Source organism: Microtus pennsylvanicus, chromosome X, assembly GCF_037038515.1.
Source record: "Microtus pennsylvanicus isolate mMicPen1 chromosome X, mMicPen1.hap1, whole genome shotgun sequence".
In the NCBI taxonomy this organism is placed as follows: domain Eukaryota; kingdom Metazoa; phylum Chordata; class Mammalia; order Rodentia; family Cricetidae; genus Microtus; species Microtus pennsylvanicus.
In genome coordinates this window covers 50418258-50440681 of record NC_134601.1, presented here as the reverse complement: position 1 = coordinate 50440681, position 22424 = coordinate 50418258, and the positions used below count along the sequence as shown (strand labels likewise).

General features: G+C 40.6%; 1 protein-coding gene across 3 annotated transcripts in view; it reads left to right on the top strand.

Moving 5' to 3' along the window:
* The window catches only part of Gria3 (glutamate ionotropic receptor AMPA type subunit 3), a 274359-nt gene extending 271953 nt beyond the window's left edge, over positions 1–2406 (top strand). For all 3 annotated transcript variants that reach the window (XM_075958406.1, XM_075958408.1, XM_075958407.1), the window contains exon 16: positions 175–2406. The gene's annotated coding sequence lies outside the window, so the exon portion shown is untranslated. The remainder of the gene's footprint in view (positions 1–174) is intronic.
* Positions 2407–22424: the final 20018 nt, after the last annotated feature.

Here is a 22424-nt window from a genome sequence, read left to right as displayed (position 1 = left end):
AATCTTAACCAGACCTGCAGTCAAGCTGGGGGTGGGGGAAGGCTCCAGTAATGCCAGTTAAAGAGAACAATCACTTTTTTGTTGTTGTTGTTCAAAGTGAAGTGAGCCATTAGTAAATGTCTTGGTTCCCAGTAAAATGTCCCTTCACACTGTAATGTCCCCTTGCCTTTGCAGATCCCTTTCCACTGGAAGCAGGCAATGAGAGGAAATCACTGAAAATGTGGCTGCTTCAAGGTTCCTGAGCCAGATTTCACTTTCCTTGGTGTCGGGAATGACACGAAGATTGCTGATGGTGCAATGACCTTTCAATAGGAAAAACTGATTTTTTTTTCCTTCAGTGCCTTATGGAACACTCTGAGACTTGCGACAACGCAAACCATCATTGAAATTGTTTTGCTTTGCTTGAAAAAAATTCAAATAAAACCAACAAAAAAGTGGACATGCAAGATTCCAGTATGCGAAAAAAAATATTATAAAAAAATCAGTTCAACAAAAGCCATTGTTTGATACCACTGCACAATATACAAAACCATGTTCTTTAAACACACGCCACATACACCACGCATACATGCACATACACACACACAAACACACACACAAACACAAATTTAATTCCAGTTCAGTAAACAGACCCATCTTAACTAAAAGAAGTAATTCCTCCTGATTTAAAAAAAAAGTCTGTCTCCCAGTGTTTGAGCAGACAGACAGGCATTTCTTCTAGGATCTGCTGACCACATGTGTTTGGTATTTGCTGTTGGTGGTGATGTTCTGTGCACCCTATTTCCTTTTGAAGTTGCTAAAATGTGTATAGCTTTAGAATGTAAATGTGACACTTAAGAAAATTCAAATGCTTTGGGAAAGAGACTGAATGGTGACTTCTGTTATTGACTTCTTGCAGTGTTTTCGTGAAAAACTTTAGGAGAACTTCCCATAGTGGAAGTGAAGGGATTAATAGAGCTTTCAAAAATGACTTCTGTGTGTAGCAAGGGGTGGGCACCATCAGGCAGACCTCTTGGTGCTTTCCTAAAGCAGATCCCGGAGCTTTCCAAGAAGCCTGGAATTACAGTTCACAGATCTGTTTTCCTTGATTCGGTGTGCATTTTAAGTCAACATAGCTGAGTAGTAAGCATTGAGGTGAGGGAAATGCTGCCTATTCTCCCAGTTGTATTTGGAATATCTTTCTCAGAAACAACACTGTGTTTAGCTCTGCTTTCTCTGCTAAGTATGCCTTTCAAGTGTACAACACGGAGACAGGACCGTGTTTCAAGGCAGGCCAGTGGGTTCAGACCACAGTTCTCAATCTGACTTTACTCTTGCTAGGTCTGTTTGACCAGCTGTTGCCTGTTACTGCCTGCCCGTGGCTCTCCGTCAGACTGCATGTGTCCTTTTCTAGTTTGCAAAGACTAAGATGCATTCCCAAACCTATCGCTAACCTGAAGGACCTCAGCATCACTCCCAGGTCCTTGCTTGGAGCAGTTTCACTACTGACTCACTGAAGATCACTCCACTGCTCCATGGGCTGTCAAGTAACTGTTGCACACCTGCTGTTGGCATCATCAGAACAGTCAGAGGAAACAGTCTCCGCTCACTAATTGCCTCCTATATAACGACGTATGCTTTATGTAGTTCAATAGTTTCCTCTCATCAGTAACGTGCATTGGAAAGTTTCCAGACTGTGCAAATTAGGAGCCCACCTTCATTTCCCAAGTGTGACCCTTAGATGCTTAGTTGACTCGCTGCATATTTGCTCTCGTCTTTAGAAGAGAAGAGGTCTCGTTCCAATGAAACATTTCCAGAAAGGTGTAATATAAACTTTCATTCCAGAAAGTGTGTCATAAGCAAATAACTCACCTGTCAGATTTTAAATGGTATTAAATACAAAAGAAAGCTGTTGTGTTTTGTTTTGTTTTGTTTTCATGAAACTGTGATTTTTCAACTTATGAATGCTATAATGCCCCAGTGCGGGAAGCTAACGCTGTGTGAATATGAAGTTGTATAAAACAAACCAACAAACCTAAACACAAATGTTTTCCTAGGCACTGTATAAAGAAAAATGTATGTTTATTGACTCAAATCAGTTTTTCAGAGAGGAAACTTTACTGAGATTAAGAAGCGGGTATATTGGTTTGTTATTTAAAAAAAACTTGCATGTTTAAAAAATGTTGATTGCTTCAAATTTCTACTATTAACTTCAAGCTATGGGATTTTGGCGGTAGTCACTTGAGGATCTTTTTTCCAATTCTTTTTGTTGTTAAAGCTGTACTTCAGTGAACAGAAAAATTGCCAAGCAAACTAATGGCCGTAAAAGTGTAAATTGCATGTACGGGCATAATTACTGAACCTCATTGCGATGAGGTATTGTACAAAGTTTTAATACATTTTGTAAATAAAATCGTAAAGAAAGAATTCTGTCTCTGCTCTTTGACTAGCTGCTGTTTCCAATTTACGTGGCATGGATGCCAAGAAGTCATTATTCACTAATTAACTTCTCACCTGAAGCCCTGCCAGGGCTCTAAGAGCCTCCTTACTATAAGGAGATTGCATCTCTCCCCATCCCAACTGCAAAACAGTCAGCCTTCAGACTCCAGTCCCCTCAGCCAAACTGAGCCTCACCCCCACATTTGACATTAGCTTGACTTGAAGGCTTTACCCTCTCCTTCTTCACTTTCAACAACCATTAGGGATCTTTCCCCTCCTCCACTGGAGAACCTTTATTCAATCAAGACTCACCAATGTAGTATGGGTAATGAAAGAATGCAGGGGACTAGATTGGTCTTAAATTTCTGAGGGAGACATGAAAAGCTAATCATCAAGCCTGATTTGTAGATTGTGAACATGGAATGCAACTTTATCTGACAAATGAAACAAGTTAAATACAGACCAGTTCTATACTATAGTCACCCTAGAAAACAGGCGGTGTTGGTCAAAGGGGAAGAGAGGAAATATTTTTTAGAAGAGAGGAAAGTGCAAGCGAGATGCTAAAGAGATGAAGGTACAGAGAATTTAGGAATGAAGACTCTCAGAAAATGCTAGAACCAGTCTATGAGTATAACAGAATTGGTGCCTAGCCCAGTAGTCATCAAAGAGGCTTCATCCAGCCGCTGGTGGAAACACATTCAGACCCACAGTCAAAGATAAGGCTGAGCTTGGAAAATCGAGCTGAAGAAAGGGAGGTAGGACTCTAGGAGTCAGAGGGATAAAGGACATCATAAGAAAGGCCACCGAATCAGCTAACTTTGACTTATAGGTGCTCACAAAGACTAGACCAATGAACCAGGGAGCCTGCATGGGACTGACCTAGGCCCTCTGTGAATATGTGACAGTTGTGTAGCTTGGTCTTCTTGTGGGAGTCCTAACGTTGTGAGCAGAGGCTGTCTCTGACCCTTTTGCTCGCTTTTGGGACCCGAATACTCATACTGGGTTGCCTTGCCCAGCCTTTATACAAGGTGAGGTGTTTAGTCTTACTACAACTTGATATGCCATGTTTAGTCAATATCCATGGGAGGCTAGCCCTTTTCTGAATAGAAATGGTGTGAATGGTTGGGAAGGCAGAGGGGAGATGGAGGATCGGGGCTTAGAAGAGAGGAGTGAGGAAAAACTGCATTTGGGATGTAACATAGATAGATGCTGGTCTAGTCATACTGTGGACAGCTTTGTCTGTAAGCTCCAGAATAATTACTACTGTCTTCCTCCTTCTCTGAAATGTTAATTAGCTGTCATATGACTGAGATTTTTTTTAAAAGCTTTACTTATTTTTATTTTATGTATACAAGTGTTTTGCCTGCACATGTTCACCATGTACATGCCTGGTGCCCTCGGAGATCAGGAAAGGGCATTGGACCCCCTCAAACTGGATTTATAAACAACTGTGATCCACCAGGTGGGTGTTGGTAACTGAACCTCGGTCCTGTGAAGAAGCAGCAAGTGTTCTTAACAACTTGAACCATCTCCTGACACTGTAACTTAAACTTTATAAGAACCCCTCGACTGCTTTCTCTTTCTTTTCCTTAATTAAGACACATGCGACATTCACACCAGTAGAAAATTGATTATTTGGAGAGCAGATTCAGTGACAAGAGTAGAGTGATGGTCACCTTGGGGGCTGATGAAATCAGATCAAGTTTTATTAAATGATGGCCCCAATTCTTTTAAAATAATAGATTTCCATTTTAAGGTGATTTCTAATTACTTTCCTTCAAGAAGAAGCTAATCTCAAATGTTGTGGCAGATAAGAGCGAGGCACTATTTTGGTTTAGCTGGACTCTAGGATGGAGGAAGGAGGAAGCAAAAAACATTACTTTTTATATTTCTCAAATTGGACTCTACATTGCTCTGTATTATGCTTACACTTACCATCTACGTCTGCCAAAAGACCCTGCGTTTCAAGTGACTCTTTTGTCCTATGCACAAAAGTAAAATTACTCTTGAGCTCTGCTTCAGTTTTCATGCCTTATTAAGACTCATATCTATGAGCAGGAGAGATAGCTGAGAGGTTAAGAACACTGCTGTTCTTCCAGAGGACCTAGGTTTGATCCCCAGTACCCACATGGTAACTCATGACCATATGTAACTTCAGTTCCGAGGGATCCAATGTCCTCTTCTGGTCACCACAGGCCCCAGGCATGAATGTCATGCACAGACAAAAACACTCAAACACATAAAATAAAAAGGTTTTTTTTAAAAAAAAAAAGATGTTTCACATCTAATCATGCTCTGACAATACAATAATCTTCAAACAAGAAAAGCAAATGTATTTTAAAAAGTTATTGATAAAATAATGGGCAGAACATATTGAAAAGTGTCTGTCAGCCATTAGACAGGGTAAGAGTTGTCTATGACCCACAGAGATGGGCATAGAGAACAATCTAAGAAGCAAGAAGCAAAATCATCATTAGCCAGAACTCAGACACAATCGAAAGCTACATTAATATGATATTTCACAAGAATTATAATCCACATACAGCAAAATACCAACAAGATCTATTACTAGTAGAACTTACTCTCAAAACTCGAGCCAACATTTTAGCTATGCAGAGTTATTCCTCCATCTTGTCCCTTCCCTCTTGGACTGATCTTCTTGGGAAGCATATCATCCAGCAGACATGAAGCTCAGCAATCATCTACCTGCTTGCGATTACAGGAAGACAGATTTCTGCCAGGTACTCTCTCATGAATCTAAAGGCACTAGAAAAATGTGTGTGTTTAACCTCTTTCATTCTAGCCAGAAGAATAGATTCATTCAGAATTGGTCAGAATGGTGAGTGGTACTAAATATTAGTGAAACCTGCCTCCAGATCTAAAAGTGCAAGGAGTCACCCTGCCTATCTAAGACTGCTGTCACGGACAAGTCATTTACTCTCAGAGAAGAGAGCAGTCAGTTAGAATCCTCCAAAGGTGTCTACAAGGGTCCCAGTAGAGGATAGAGGGAGATAAAGGATCACTCAGTGTCTCAAACCTACCACCCACCCCACCCTGAGCATCCTCAATTCTAGAGGATCACAAGGTTTGTTTAAATGAGGGAAGAGTTCCAAAGTGTCTGATAGTCATTGTCCTAACAACCAAAGTCATCAATGGGGTGATGAGAAGAGAAAGAAACTGTCTTTCTATTTTCACTGCATGAGGAGGAGAAACCTTGATTCTTGCCCTTGAAAGTCCTGCAGTCCTAGAGACAAAATAGATGCTGATAGACTCTGCATCAATTCATGTCCAGTTCTCTGCTCATAGAAAATGCCATAAGGACTCCAGAATGAAGACTCCTCCTTCATCCCTTCCCTTGCACTTGCTCTTTCTAAGACAGTCAGAGGGTGGGGAGAGTATAAAAAATATAGACCTTTGCTCCTGGAAAGCTATTAACACTAGCAACTGCAGAGTCAGACCAAGCACCTGTAAGCATCTAGCTGCTGGGAACCTCAGAAAGACCACTTTTCTGCCAGTCTGCCCACCCGCTAAGCAGAAGGGTTTTGCCTATTTGTTGAGCATGTTGCTCCAGCCATGGAAGTGTAAAAGAACCTGTAATGACAGCCTAAGAAATAATCCTCTCCCCATGTCAGCAGCTTTGACAAAATTACCCCTGCAGAGGCTTCATTGAGCTTCAGTCCTATAGCCAAACTGTTGATTTACAATTTTCTTAATAAATATTCATTAAACCTGAACAAGTCAGTTAAACTCCAGTGGCAGCTCACAGAAAGCTTAAATGTAGGGAACATTGCAATCTTCTCCCTTGACCGTGCAAGAATTTCCCAAAGAAAGCCAGTCTAGCCCTCCAGGATTTACATTTCCCCACACTTAGAGTATAACTTCAAAAATCTTGCTGCAACCTCCATTTCTATTTTCTCAATTATTAGTATATTCTATAGAAACACCCCTCCTCGCTGTCACCAATGAACTAAACAGGAAGAAGTGGCAAAATTTGGTTTATAAGTTAAAGTCAGGTCACTGTTTTACTGAAACACACTCATTTGTTTTTTTTATTGAGAAAAGGAAAAAAAAACAAATTTCCGCCTCCTCCCAGCCTCCCATTTCCCTCCCCCTCCTCCTACACTTCTCCCCCTCCTCCCACCCTTCTCTCCCTCCCCCCACTCCTCTCCCCCTCCCTGTCCATTCCAAAGAGCAGTCAGGGTTCCCTGCCCTGTGGTAAGTCCTAGGTCCTCCCCCCTCCGTCCATATCTAGGAAGGTGAACATCCAAACTGGCTAAGCTCCCACAAAGCCAGCACATTAAGTAGGATCAAAACCCCATTCCATTGTCCTTGGCTTTTCATCAGCCCTCATTGTTCGCCATGTTCAAAGAGTCCGGTTTTATCCCATGCTTTTTCAGTCACAGTCCAGCTGGCCTTGGTGAGCTCCCAATAGATCAGCTCCACTGTCTCAGTGGGTGGGTGCACCCCTCGTGGTCCTCACTTCCTTGCTCATCTCCCTCCTTCCGCTCCTCATTGAGAGCTCAGTCCAGTGCTCCAGTGTGGGTCTCTGTCTCTATCTCCATCCATCACCAGATGAAGGTTCTATGATGATATGCAAGATATTCGTCAGTATTGCTATAGGATAGGGTCGTTTCAGGTTCCCTATCCTCATCTGCCCAAGGAAATAACTGGGGACATCGCCTTGGGCTCCTGGGAGCCACTCTAGGGTCAAGTCTCTTGCCAGCCTTAAGGTGACTCCCTTAACTAAGAATTGTGCTTCCGTGCTCCCCTATCCAGCCTTCCTTTATCCCAATCATCCTGTTTCCCCAAGTTTCCCCCATCCTCCCCTTCTCACTTTTCTCTCCCCATCTCCCCTTACTCCCAACCCACCCCACTCCCAAGATCCCACTTTTCTCCCCGGTAATTTTGTCTACTTCCCATAGCCAAGAGGATAACTATATGTTTTTCCTTGGGTTCACCTTCTTATTTAGCTTCTTTAGGTTCACCAATTGTAGACTCCGTGACCCTTATTTATGGCTAGAAACCAATTATGAGTGAGTACATCCCATGTTCATCTTTTTGGATCTGGGTTACCTCACTCAGGATAGTGTTCTCTATTTCCATCCATTTGCATGCAAAATTCAAGAAGTTATTGTTTTTTTACCGCAGCGTAGTACTCTACTGTGTATATATTCCACACTTTCTTCATCCATTCTTCCGCTGAAGGGCATCTAGGTTGTTTCCAGGTTCTGGCTATTACAAACAATGCTGCTATGAACATAGTTGAGCATATACTTTTGTTGTATGATAGGGCCTCTCTTGGGTATATTTCCAAGAGTGGTATTGCTGGGTCCAGGGGTAAGCTGATCCCGAATTTCCTGAGAAACTGCCACACTGCTTTCCAAAGTGGTTGCACAAGTTTGCATTCCCACCAGCAATGGATGAGTGTACCCCTTTCTCCACAACCTCTCCAGCAAAGGCTATCATTGGTGTTTCTGATTTTAGCCATTCTGACAGGTGTAAGATGGTATCTTAAAGTTGTCTTGATTTGCATTTCCCTGATCACTAAGGAAGTTGGGTATGATCTTAAGTGTCTTTTGGCCATTTGAACTTCTTCTGTTGAGAATTCTCTGTTCAGCTCAGTGCCCCATTTTATAATTGGGTTGATTAGCCTTTTATGGTCTTGTTTCTTGAGTTCTTTATATATATTGGAGATCAGACCTTTGTCAGTTGTGGGGTTGGTGAAGATCTTCTCCCAGTCAGTGGGTTGCCTTTTTGTCTTCGTGACAGTGCTTTACAGAAACTTCTCAATTTCAGGAGGCTCCATTTATTCAATGAGGCCCTTAATGTCTGTGCTGCTGGGGTTATACGTAGGAAGTGGTCTCCTGTGCCCATGTGTTGTAGAGTACTTCCCACTTTCTCTTCTATCAGGATCAGTGTGTTCGGACTGATATTGAGGTCTTTAATTCATTTGGACTTGAGTTTTGTGCCTGGTGATAGATATGGATCTATTTTCATTCTTCTACAGATTGACATCCAGTTTTGCCAGCACAATTTGTTGAAGATGCTCTTTTTTTTTGGTATTTCGAGGCAGGGTTTCTCTGTAGCTTTGGTGCCTGTCCTGGAACTTGCTGGCCTCGAACTCCCAGAGATCTGCCTGCCTCTGCCTCCTGAGTGCTGTGATTAAAGGCGTGCGCCACCATCGCCCAGCGTTGAAGATGCTCTTAAATGGACTTAACATTCAAGGCTTTCTACTTCCTAACTGAAGACATGACGTGAGCAGCTCCCCCAAATCTCCACCACTATGACTTTCCAATTGTGAGGGACTGTACCTTCCAACTGGGAAAGGGAAAATAAAACTTCTCTCTTTAAGTTACTTTGTTCAGGTATTTTTTCAGAGCAACAAGTAGCTAATACAATATGGTTTACATTCATATAGATAAAAATTGAAGTAGAGTTATCATTAGGGAGTGACTTGCAAGCTCCAAGAAAGCTAAACATGGACCCAAACATCCTAAGACCCCCAAACCATTAAGGTAAACATAGTAGTTCATAAATATTGCTCCTTTTTCAGGGAGATATTAGATGGAAACTGAATAGAATCACAAAACAAGAAATAATAGCAAAAGGAAGGAAGGAAAGAAGGAAGGAAAAAGCCGGGTGATGGTAGTGCATGCCTTTAATCCCAGCACTCAGGAGGCAGAGGCAGGTGGAACTCTGTGAATCTAGGCCAGCCTATTTTACAGAGTCCAGGACAGGCTCCAAAGCTACAGAGAAACCTTGTCTTGAAAAACCAAAGAAGAAATAAAAATAGCTAAGGATGATTACTTACATGCATTCATTTTATAGGTAACTTAAGTATGTGTACTTGTTATATATGTTCAGAATAACTTTACACAACCCTTTCTTGACTATCTTTTCTTAAGCTTTGCTATGTGGCCTATCCAAAATTCCTATCTTAATCCCAAACCTCCACTCTACTGGATTTAGAGATTAAAATTTAGGAACTAAAGTTAAAAGAGATCATATTGATGAAGTAATTTTTAAATTCTTCTCTCATACAATACAACCCAACCACAGTTTCCTCTCCCTCCTCTCCTCCCAGTTCTTCCCTCTCCCCTTCAGAAAAGAGCAGGTCCCAGTGATACCAAACAAATATGGCATAACAAGATACAATAAGACTAGGTGCAAACCCTTTCATATCAAGGCGGGACAAGGCAACCAGGGGAAGGAAAGGGGACCCAAGAGTAGACAAAAGAGTCAGAGAGCTTAGGTCTTAATCTGATGGAACTGGTGAGTCTGTATGCATGCAAGGGAGGGAGGTCATGAAAGCACACTTTGTAAATGGGCCATTTACAGGCCAAAAAAGGAGGCCCTACCAGAGCCCAACTCTGTAACCAACTCCAATACAGTGGATAAAAATACATTTCTGTTATTTAAACCCTGAGTCTCTTATATTTTATGGCATCCCAAGATTTGTTGTGTGTGTAGTTTTTTTTTCTGCTTCTTTGTTTTTGCGCATGCCTCTCTATTCACCTGTTGTCGTGACTAATTTTGGATGTCAACCTGCCTGCATTTGGAAGCAACTAAAACCTGAGCAGCTAGGCTCTCCTGTGATGTCTTTTTTTAATCAGATTATTTGAAGTGGGAAGACTTACCCTAAATCTGGGCCACATTTTCTGATTGGAGACACAGATAAAAGGACATAGAAGAAGGAAACACTGCTTTTTCCCTGTTTGCTCTCATGACTGCTGGAAAGTTTGCCTGCCTTGTTTATGTGACTAGTATTAAATTCAATTTCGTGAGGATTCCAATGTAGACTGAGGCCCAGCAGCTCTCCATGGATCCTCCAGGACTTGGCAGCAGATTCTTCCTGCTGAGAAATCCAGCCTTATAGATTTAACAACTACCAGATTCTTGGCCTTCCTCTTGAGAGACTGTACCATTGTTGGAATTCTCAAGTCACACCCTATAAGTCAGGCTAATATTTCCCAAATGTTGAATTATATAGCTGTTATGACATTTGCCCTTCTTTTATACCTAACCCACGCCTCAATACTGACATGGTGTCATTTCCTATTGGCAGACTTTCCTGAACATCCATCCTCTTTGCAAGGACTAGATTAGAGAACATGTCTTTCTGCTCTCATTGCAATGGTGCTTAATTATTTTCATAGTACAAGCTTCCTTTACTGTGGCATATCTCTTAGCACTAGTCGCTGTCACCACTCTATGAGAATCCTCTGTAAATGATGGCCCAAGTTATTGTACTGTATCTCAATTACAAAATGATTCACAGAACACTCAGATTTGAAAACTCAATCTCATTTGGAGGGCCCAACTACATGATAATGGGTAAGAAATATAAATTCTATTTTAAACAAATAAATTAAGCTCTTACAGAGTGGTACGAAGCTCAGTCCATAGAAAGGACATAGTTATAAATACTTTATAATCCCCTTCTAGAAAGAAATTACCATTCAGGTATAAAGAGTATAGTAGCTGAAAGACTCTATTAACAATCTTCATCAGTTTTTGAACCAAGGCTACATTTCATGAGTCATCTCACTAAGAAAAATTGCAGTGATCAAAGTCACACTCTCTGAGATGCTTTGGAAGTGAGCTAATCCCAGCTAATGACTTAGCCAAGCAGTAGTTCAAGATCCTGGGATTCGACACTCAATGTGAAACTTCTTTAAAGAGCAACCTCTGCTTCAGTTAACAGAGACTTTTCCAGGACTTTATCAAAATCCTGTGGCTTCCCTTGATCCACCTTGCTCTCCTTGTAACATTTTCTCAGAATGTGACAGTTGGAATGAGAAACAGCCCACGAAAGTAGACCATAAGATGGGGCTTGAAGACTTAATTAACTGCCTACAGCTGGGAATGATGACCCCATTCCTGGTGAAAGGCTGTATATGCATAGGCAATCCATGGTACTTGACAGCAAGCAAAAAGTTAAAACTTTCACTTCTCATGTTTCAGATAAAATACCCGAGGGGGTGGAGAAAGATTATATTCTAATAGAATGATTCAAGAATTATAAATCTGTATAAAAGACATTATAAATATAAAGAAAATAGAATTGGTGTTTGTAATGTTATTCAGTTACACTGATACCATATAGAAAATTAAAGGTAGAGTGCCAATATCAATTAAAAGCCAAAAATAAAACACAAAAGTCTATCTAATAGTTTACAAAAAAGCCTACAATTGATGCAATGGGTGAGAAAATACAATATTTGATTATTAGAGTGATTGAACTTCAATGCCCAACTGAAGTAGATAAATTATGCAAAAGTTGAGGTCCTACTAGAGAAAGATGAAAATAAGAAACTACAGGAACCTGGCATGTGTGATGGTAACATTTTGGAATGCTCTCCCAAATTTTAACTTCTTATACTTTCATAAAATTTCTGAACCTATAAAAGTGGTGGCGGCCCACTCTTCCTCCAGCACTTCCTCTGTAGAAGGAAATACAACAAAGGTCCTTCTTCCACAAAGCAGCATGCCTATAAGCACCATAAATCCTTCCAAAAACAAGCATTAAAATCCTCAAGGAACTGGATGGTCTTACAGGAATATTCCAGCAGGAAGCAGGGCAGTACCTGTGGGACAAAGTTCTGAAGGTACTTATACAAGATGAACTTTATCATAAGACTAGTTTAGAGAGAATTTGGTGGTTTGTAAGTACTTGCTTGTAGGCAGAGACTGTTCTTTCATTTCCCAGCTGCCCAGACCCAAAATAATCACACAGAAACTATATTAATTAAAACACTGCTTGGCATATTAGCTCAGGAATCTTATTAACTAACTCTTACATCTTAAATTAGCCCATTCCTATTATTTTGTATTGTATCACAAGGCTTGTGGTTTACTAGTAAGGTTCCGGCATCTGTCTCCTTCAGCAGCGACATGGCATCTCCCTGACTCTGCCTTCTTTTATCCTCTATCTCTGCTTGGAATTACCTCCTTGCTCTATTCTGCCCTGCCATAGGTCCAAATCAGATTCTTTCTTAGCCAATGATAACAAAACATATTCACAGCGTACAGAAGGGAATTCCACATCACTTCCCATTTTCTATCTAAATAAAAAGAAAGGTTTTAACTTTAACATAGTAAAATTACATATACTAAACATGTACCAAGTAAGAATTACAGTTACAATATTTATATCTACTTAACCTTTTATCATAACCAAGAAAAACTATAATTATGACTGTCTATTCTTCAACTCCATGAAAGACCCCAGAAGTTACCTAAGTTAACAGGACGTGCATTGAAAGCAACTTCCAAAACTCCAGAACTGACATAGAGATCTAGCTACCTGGACAGTCACCCAAAGTTCTTCTAAAACATTGGGGTATCCATTTTCAGCCTACAGGCCCACAGTATCTACCACAGTTTTCCATGAAGCAGGAAATTTGAAAGACTGTTTCACCTCTATTGGAAGTTTGACTGTTACTTTCTTCTGTGTCCTGTAGAATGTCTGGCAGATTATTTTCAAGAATTAGGAACCCTGAAGGAACCTTTAGGCAAGTTCATCAGTCATTATTCTGTGGGTCCTGCATGTCCAGTTCATACAATATACCATCAAGCAGTCGAGGCAAGCAAGAGTACTTTCTTGTCCAAATGGCTAGTCTTGTCACATTGAAGGCAAATTCCATAACAAGTTTCTTCAATGCCCATCATCCTCTCTGAAGTAATTGGTGCTGCTAGAAGCAGGCATGTCTCATGGTCAAGAAAAGTATAAGTTCTTAAAACCTTTTAAATGTCATGTTCTGTAGGTCTTTCAAAGGTTTGAAGAATACCTATCCATCTTAAATAAATCCCTGTACATGTAGAAAACCTAACTAACATAACTACAAGCTTTACTAATATAGATGACTATCTACTAATCCATAAATTTTAATTATACATTACATTTTTAAGTTTTAAAAAAAGAATAGAAATATACATATAACAAAATTGACCTTAAATTTGTATCAGTAGACCAAGATCCAAACCAATACAAATCATTCATTTTAGAAATTGATTGTGACCATTAATCACTTATAATCAACCACATTTAAGTGAATACAAACATTTATAAACAATAATTTTGGAATTTTGGGCATAGTTTTTTCCAAACTACTTCGTGATGTTTATTGGGCAAAGTATTTTTAGGGTTCACAGAGATGTTTCAGGGGTAGGGAGTGTTATTCCAAACCACAATAATAGTCTGAAAGGAATCCATATGTTCTCATCTGTGGAAACAAAAGCAGAACCTCTTTTCCAAAGCAACATATTCTCAGACTTAAATTTTGAAGTCAAGATACCTTTATGTTGGTTTAACTTAGCAGTCCCCAGAATCAAATGTCTCTCTGCAGTCAAAAAATTCAAAGAAAACACAACAATATGCATAATCCAGACTCTGTGTATTTTCCATCTTAACAAGGCTTATTTGTCTTTACTCCTTTAATCTATGACTGTCTTACTCTTTTATATTACTTTTACTGTCTCTTTAAAGACTTTGTTTTATTTATACTTTTTTCTTCTCTCTCACAAGCCTATGTAGATTTTTTAAACACACTGTGTCTCATTTAGAGGTCTTTTATGTCTGAATCTGTCCTATTGTGTATCTGAAATCCTTTTCCAACAAGTAGAATTTTAAAATGGTAAGCAGTGTAGTCATGGCAGTCCTGGATGCTGACTCCATCTCCCTTGGCCTTTCAATATGGTGGGGATACATTTACCACCAGTTCTGTGACTACTGGGTGGAAGCCGTGTTCACCATCTGAACTCTGGGAAGCACCATGCAGCATATAAACCCTTTTTACCTGAGTAAAATCTAAATCTTCCATGCAGCGTGCTGAGCAACCCAGAAATATCTCGATTTATGGCCGTGGGAACCTGCCATGCTTTCCTGCCTGTGCACACCTAGAACACCCAATCCAGCTGCTTTTGCCAAGGCAGAAGTGCTGAGCAGCTGGCATGCTCTCCACTTTCTTTTCTCCTATCCCCAAGCAGCATTACAAACACCCAGACCTGAAGTATGTGGCTGGCCATGAAGGTTATCATGGGCATCATTTTGTAGGCAGAGACTGCCTGTTCGTTTCCCAGCTGCCCAGACATGAAATAATCACACAGAAACTATATTAATTAAAACTCTGCTTGTCCTATTATCTCAGACTTCTTAATAACTAACTCTTAGATCTTAACTTTTCTTTGGATGCATTACTTACTTCAATATAGAACTTCAAAGGCCACTGTAACTCAAGACTAGAGCAGCTAGGAAAGCCAGTGGCACACAGGAAGTGGTATAGAAAATCCTGAGTTTCTGTAGAAGGTGGAAGAGAAAGAGATTAAAATAATGAGGGAAGCATGTATGCTGTAGCTAATATATTATTATTAAATTATCCACTAGAGGAAGATGCTGCATTAGAGGACCCAGAGACCCACCCTTCACCTAAAATATCAGGAACACTGAGGAACATGTCATTAGAATCACCACACATTCAGTAGTACTTCTCCTCTACAAGCCGAAGTTGATAACAGAAGGGGCTGTAGGGGCTGTTATATAGATATGGCAATGATTCCCAACCCTCCCCACCACTAACAACAGAAACAAGTTGATAACACTTCACAACAGAAAGTTATAAGTTATAATTATTATTTTTAAGAGAGAAAGTGTGCAACTAGCGTGGTTATCAAGTAGGCCTGATCTGTGGAGAGTTAGAGATGTTTAATAGTGCCTGAGAGCCAAAACAGGCAGCCCAAAAGCATATTGCTAGAGGTACTACTCTAGCTCATGCAGTAGATAAAACTAAGTGGGACCTAAATGAAGACAAATCTACGCAGCAGACCCCAACTACAGTACAAACAGCCCTAGTTCACTGCTTCACCAAACTTGTGCTCAGGTCTGTTTTTGTTGCCCTGCCTAGAACACATATACATTTGTTCCTGTCTTCGCAGGAAAAGTGTGAAATTCACAATGTGTGAAACTCATATGGCCCACTGGTATCCCCATGATGCTACTTTTCTAGAATGAGAAGGGGCATATATGTAACGTGACCATATTAAGTGGTGTAGTGGGGAAACAGATTCATGGAACAGGACAAGACATAACCAGTTGCAGAGTCCTTCCATTTTGCACAAGGGAGCTGGGAACCACAAAACGCCACTTCATGCCACCTGACCCGGTTTTTACCATCCAAGAAAGAGCACGATCTCTCTCCTCTCCCTTCTCCTATTAACCAATCGTGTCTTCAGACAAGAAGCCGCCCCCGAAGGCTGATACCTCAAGGCTATGGTGAAATAAGTTCCCAAAACAAATATATATCAAGCCTACACTGAAAGAAAAAAAATCATCACCAGGGACTCTGATTTTTCAGGTATAAGAGCATAGGTCAAACTGAAACAAAACAAACAAACAAACAACAAGTAACCCACACTGTGATGGTTGATCTCGACTGGCACCTTAAAGTAATTGCAAATTATTTAGGAGAGGAGATGTTGGGCATATCTGTGAGGGATTATCTAGGTTGGTTCATTGAGATGGGAGACTCACCCAGTGCATGTGGCACCATTCCTTGGGCTAAGGTCCAGGACTGAGTATTTTGGAGTAAGCATGCTGAATACAGACAGACATTCACTACTCACCAGCTCCCTTCTTCCTAACTTTGGCTACAGTGTCATCTCATCAGCTGCCTCAAGCTCTTGCTACCAGAACTTCCCCCACCATGAGAGGCTGTAACCTGTACTCTAAGTCAAAATCAAGCCTGCCTCTCAGAAGTTCCTTTGTTAGGATATCTTATCACAGCAACAGTAAAAATAAGTAAGGCACCTGTCCACGCCAAGGTGACAATGGGATTGGCTGCAAGTTAGAATGAAGTAATGGAAAGGGGGTGAATAAATACTAGTTATAGCCCAACTGAGATCTGTTTGGTAGACAATGTTTTAGCCTATTAACAACTTTCATCTGTGAGGGTACAAGAGCCCCATAATTCTCTCTGAATAGAGAAGTTAAAAGTTATGACACAAGGCACAGACTGTGGTAGATCTGGAACATGTCACTTTAATCCCTCTTAAGGAAAGGACCTGTTCCCCAAGTTAAAGAGACTTAATAATAGTCCATCCACCTTTATGATATGGGATTTCCCTCTGCATGCTCTGATTACCATTAATAGATTAAAAAAAAACTGCCTTGGCCTGTTGATAGGGTAGAACTTAGGTAGGTGGGGAAATCTAAATGTCATGCTGGGAGAAAGGAGGCAGAGGCAGAGAGAAGCCATGTAGGCCCTACCGGAGACAGATGCCAGAAGGAACTTCACCCGGTAATCCACAGCCACTTGGTGATACACAGATTAATAGAAATGGGTTAAATTAAAATGTAAGAGTTAGCCAATAAGAAGCTAGAGCTAATGAATGGTCCAAGCAGTGATTTAATTAATACAGTTTCTGTGTGATTATTTCAGGGTTAAGTGGCTGGGAACCAACAAGCAGCCTCCTCTTACACCTTTAATGCTGGCTCTTACGTCCTCTTCTAAAAGCAGTTCCCAGCCAGTGTCTAGAATGGGTAAATGTCAAGCTGGGTCTGTCTTGAATGGGAATGTTCCAGTAAGAGTCTCCTCCAGAATTCTTTACTGAACTGGAGGAAATGATTCAGGTCTATGACAAGTCTGAGGTCTCTCTCCCTGCTCAGTCTTGATTCTTTCTCAGTCACAATATCAACCCCCAATAATCAGTCTCATAGGCTACATCCTCTGATCACTCATTCTTTCTGATATTGTCTCAAATCCTCTCTCTCTCTCTCTCTCTCTCTCTCTCTCTCTCTCTCTCTCTCTCTCTCTCTGTCTCTCTCTGTGTGTGTATGTATGTGTGTGTGTGCCTTGCGCATGTGTGTGCGTGCACACATGCATAGTGTGTAGTGTATGTACACATGCAATGACACACATGTAAAGGTCAAAGGACACAGCCTTGGGTATAAGTCTCTGTTTTCCACTGTGCTTAAGACAAGTTCTCTTGTTGTTTGCTGCTAGCTGGAGTGTCTAGGGATGCTCTTTTATCTGCCTCTCATCTTCTGTAGGAGCACTGGGATCACAGGCATATCCTTCCTACCTGATCATCTTTATGTAGATTCTGAGGTTCTGAACTCAAGTCATCAGGTTTTCTCAGCAAACATTTTAGAAAGTAAGACATTTTCCCAGTCCCTGAAGTACTCACTTTTAAAATAAAGTTCTTGGCAAGCATCAAGGCACATGTCTGCAATACCAGTATTCAGAAGGCTAAGGAGGGGGAATCAAAAGTTTGAAGTTAGCCTGGGCTATGCAAAGCCAACCTGGCCCGCATAGTGAGAGCCTCTCCCAACAATTTAAATAGGTCGGTAGGTAGGTAGATAGACAGACAGACACACACACACACACACACACACACACATACACACATTAAAATAGGCTGATTTCCAACTAGGTAGCTTGAAAAAGAACCTGGAGAGGTCACAGCATCACATCTAAACTTGACAGTGAGCCTCTTGTCTACCTATTGATATGACCCTTGTTAACAGGCTAGCACACACCTCTGTACACTAACCCACCAGAGGATGTGGCATCTTAAATGGGTTTCTGAGAAGCTCTCCAAAGTGGGTGACCCAGAGGTAGGACAGCCATGTTAGGAGGTTAGGAGGACCAGATGTGTAGGTGTAAAAGAAGAGAAAAACTAGGCAAAGGCTAGAGTACTTACATGGGAGCACTCAACACGTTTAAAGTCCTGGTGAACAGATGGAACAGATGGAACCTATGGTGTAGGTATTGTTCTTAGGTCACTAGGCCTCTAATATTCCTGGCACAGACTCACTGAGAACAAACCTCCCTTGCTCATCTTTCTGGGACAGGTGGCCAAGCCTGATCCATTGCTTACCCCAGGATGAGTATAAACTCTAGTAGCAATTCCTAAGGCACACTTGGCATTTTACTGGTGTCTAGGGGAAGAGCCTACAACTGAGATTGCTGACAGACCATTGTGCCTTTTACCTGGCTCACAGCCTGGCCCTATTTCCATGCCAGTTCCATCGCAGTAGACTGTTACAGTGCTGTGAACCTACTCCCCAGAGATTTCATTTAACCCTCTTCTGGTCTTGCTCCAGGTACTTGGTTATTTTGTCCCTGTCATGGTGAGTCACTCTTGCAGTCTTCGGAGCCAGAATCTTGCTATCTTAGGAGCCTGAGAAAACTTCCAAGCCTATGGCGCCACACTGCTCAGAAGCCAGGGACAGCATGAATGGGTAAACTCTGTGGGGGGGGTGGTTTACATTTGTGTCTGTCTGTCTGTCCGTCTGTCTGTCTGTCTGTGTCTGTCTCTCTCTCTCTTTCTCTCTCTCTCTCTCCGTTTGTGTGTGTGTGCTTCTGTCTCTCTACCTCTGTCTGTCCCTCTGTCTCTCTGTTTCTGCCTCTGCCTCTCTTCCTGTCTCCCTCTGTGTTTCTCTGTCTCTGTGTCTTTCTGTCTCTCTCTATTTCTCTTGGTCTGTCTTTCTCACTCTCTCACTGGTTCTCTCTCTCTCTCTCTCTCTCTCTCTCTCTCTCTCTCTCTCTCTCTCTCTCTCATCATTCTTGTCCACCAAGCTGGTTTTTGTAGCCCTCATTTCCCTCTCCTTCTGGAACCCTAATTGGAAAAAAGTTTTTTATTCTAAAACTTTAGCCCCCCAAAAGAGCACTTGTTATATCTCTGAGCATATCTCCTATCCCTTTTCTTCTCTATACTCCTCCTTCCATCTAGAAGATCCATAGCAGAAGCCTTTATAATCCCTCCACCTCTCTTTTTCACAGCAAAGGGCCCTTAGGTTAAACTCTGTGATTAGCTTAGGTCAGGTCCTCTTTATAAGATAAAGAACAGGATAAAGGAATTTAGAAAATCCCTTTCCGTCTTAATAAAGTCAGCCTTTCAGACTTATTTTCTTGCTTTGAACTTGAAAATCCTATTTTGGAAATGAGAAATGCAATACTATATTTTCCCTCTTTGAGTTCTTGCTAAAGTCCAGCAAATCCTAATTCTACCCTCCTTCCCACCACCTATGGGCAGGCAGATACCTTGTATCCACTAAAAAGAAGGTCATATATCTAGAAAGGTAAAAGAGGAAAGCACATTAATACAGCTTAGCAAGAACAATGATTATGTCTATTATAAAACCTTGCCTTCATCTAAACTTGGTAAGTCCTGAACCCTGCTTCTTTTAATGTCCTGTAAGGGAGAGATTTGATTTGATGATAAGTCTCCCATGCCTTCTTTTAAGTCAACTTACAAATTTAATCAACACAATCCTATAGTACTCTCACCAAGAACGAAATTGAGGCACAGGGAAGTGAAGGAAGTTTCTAAGAGTTTCACTCATAAGTGGCAGGGCACTTTAGTTCAGTCATCATGCTGAGGTCATACTACAAACGACCTAATAGCAAATCTCTGAGCCTGCTAGCAGGCTCATTTCCAGAGGCAGCACAGCGAACAGCACCCCCACTCAACATTTTGGAACATTCTTTTCTAAACTATAACCTTGACAGAGATTTTAGTAAAAAGCAAATATCGTCCGAAATAGCTGAAGAAACAAGGGCAACCCATGGGCTTTCCCCTGCTCAAAACTCCTGGTTTCTACCCAGGGGCAATAACTTAATGATGAACATTACATTGTACAAATATAATATTCCAAAACTATATCAGAGAAGCAATTGGAAAAGCTGTTGAGATGTCTCTTGTAGTACAAATTAACCTCTAACTCCTGATCCTCCTGCCTTTATCTCCCAAATACTGTGTATAAATAAGCACTATCATAACCATCTCAGGTTGCAAGCCTTAATGTGGCTTTTCCTGCTTCTGTTTCCTTTAGTTGGATTTAGTTCTTGCATAAATATTAAAATACATGTCAGATATGATGATTTACAATTATTAAAATTAAATAAGAGAAAAATCTTTGGCATTCACATTCATTTTCTTATCCAGAAAAGGCATCCCATTCTACTGATTACAATATAAATAAGTTTGGAATAATGATTGTGATATTCCATTAAACTAATGGATGCAATCTCATAAGTCATTTTTATGGATAAAATATAAGATACAGTATTAATTCCAAACAGAATACATCTGCAGTTTGTTCTAGGAAAACAGATTGCTACATGCAATGCCAACAGTCATTACTTCCTGGTGTTACTTACCTGAACCCAATTTCCCAGCTAATACCACCACCGTGAGCATGATGGATAATGCACTGCATGAAATGTATACCATGCAAAAACACTACTTATTCATATGCACGCTCCTAATCATATTATTTGTATTTCTTCCCTGACCCTATCTCCTTCCCATTACTTTTAATTTAATATACACCTGGAAGAACTATGTCACAGGTAGAGGAAAGAAGTACAAAATGAGCAGGCTATTTTAAAATTATTTCCTGGAGAGATATAAATGAGCACAAACATAATCACCATCCATACCAATGTGTGAAGTTTCCACCAGCCAGGAAGTTTCTCATCCACATGCAGAAGGTATCCATTCTTCTGATTTGTATTCCCATGGATTAGTTTTAAAATAAACAAATATTTTTAGTGTAAATTGGTGCTTTGAAAGTCTCTAACTTGAGAATTGGAGTGATTTGTTGGTAATGCTAAAACTTCTCAGTCAAAACTCCAGCAGTCCTAAAAGTGAGGCATAACAATAAGAGTATTCCACTTTTCAAGAGCCCGTTTATGTCATCAGAAAAATGTCCAAACCTGGAGAAATGGCTTAGTACCTGAGAGCACTTGCTGCTCTTGTAGAGGACCTGGGTTCACTTCCTAGCACCCGCCTTGGCTGATCACCTCTGTCTTTAACTTCAGCTCCAGGAGATCCAATGCCCTCTGGACTCCTGGGACACCTGCATGCAGTTGATGCCCATAAATGCACATAGACACACATATACATAAATATAAATACATAGGTAAACAAAAATAAATAAAGCTTTTTTCAAGTTATCCAAATACTTGAGCTGGCTCCCTCCTTCAGTATTCCTATGCTTTACAGCTGGCCACACTGAAAAGTATTACACTTAAAAGAAAGTATCATACTCTAGAAATTGGAAACTATTGCAAATCAGGATGCCCTCACCTAGATGATGATTGCAAAACATTTACCAGATCACTGACTACACCTTATACACACACATACACACACACATACACACACACACACACACCATATTCAATGCATGTCAAGTTGTCCCAAAGAACTCTGTGGATTGAAAATACTCTTGAGTTAAACTAAACAAAATTAATCAGTTTACAAGCAATTTTTTGTTTGGGTTATTTGTTTGTATGCTTGCTTTTTAATTGTGTGGTTGCTTATATGTACATGTGTGCACACATGTAGTATATACAGGTCATAGTAGTTTTGGAAGTCAGAGGGCACCTTTGGGTGCCAGTCCTCATCTGTCTTCCACCTTGTTTGATTTAGAGTCTTGTTATTCATAGCTGAATATAGCAGGCTAGGTGGCCTAATACAACTTCCAGGGATTCTCATATCTCTACCTCCCAACTCACTGGAGGGCGCTTGCATTACAGATGTGAGCTGCTGTGTCTGGTTTACATGGGTTCTGGTAATCTGCACCCAAGTCTTCACACTTGCCTGAGAGGCAGAATACTTCATGAAAGGGTAATCATGGATCAGGGAGGAGTTAGGAGGAGGTGTGGAAGTGAAAATGATCCAAATATAACTTGCATAAGTATTAAATTCTCAAAAAGGTATATTTTTTTTACTATTTTATTATTTTTAAATTTTTGGTTTTATATTCTGGTTTGATTTTGATTGCCTGTTTGTTGTCTAGAGAGATGAAGAAAGATGGCACAGAGTTAGATGGATGAGGTGATTGGGAATATCTGGGAGAAGTTGGGGCATGAGGAAATTATGATTAGAATGTATTACATAAAACTTATTTTCAATAAAAAGAAACTAGATAAAAGAAAAGCATGCTTCATAAATAATTGAAAAGTCACCTTTTGGAACAGAATTCTAGTATCTTGAGT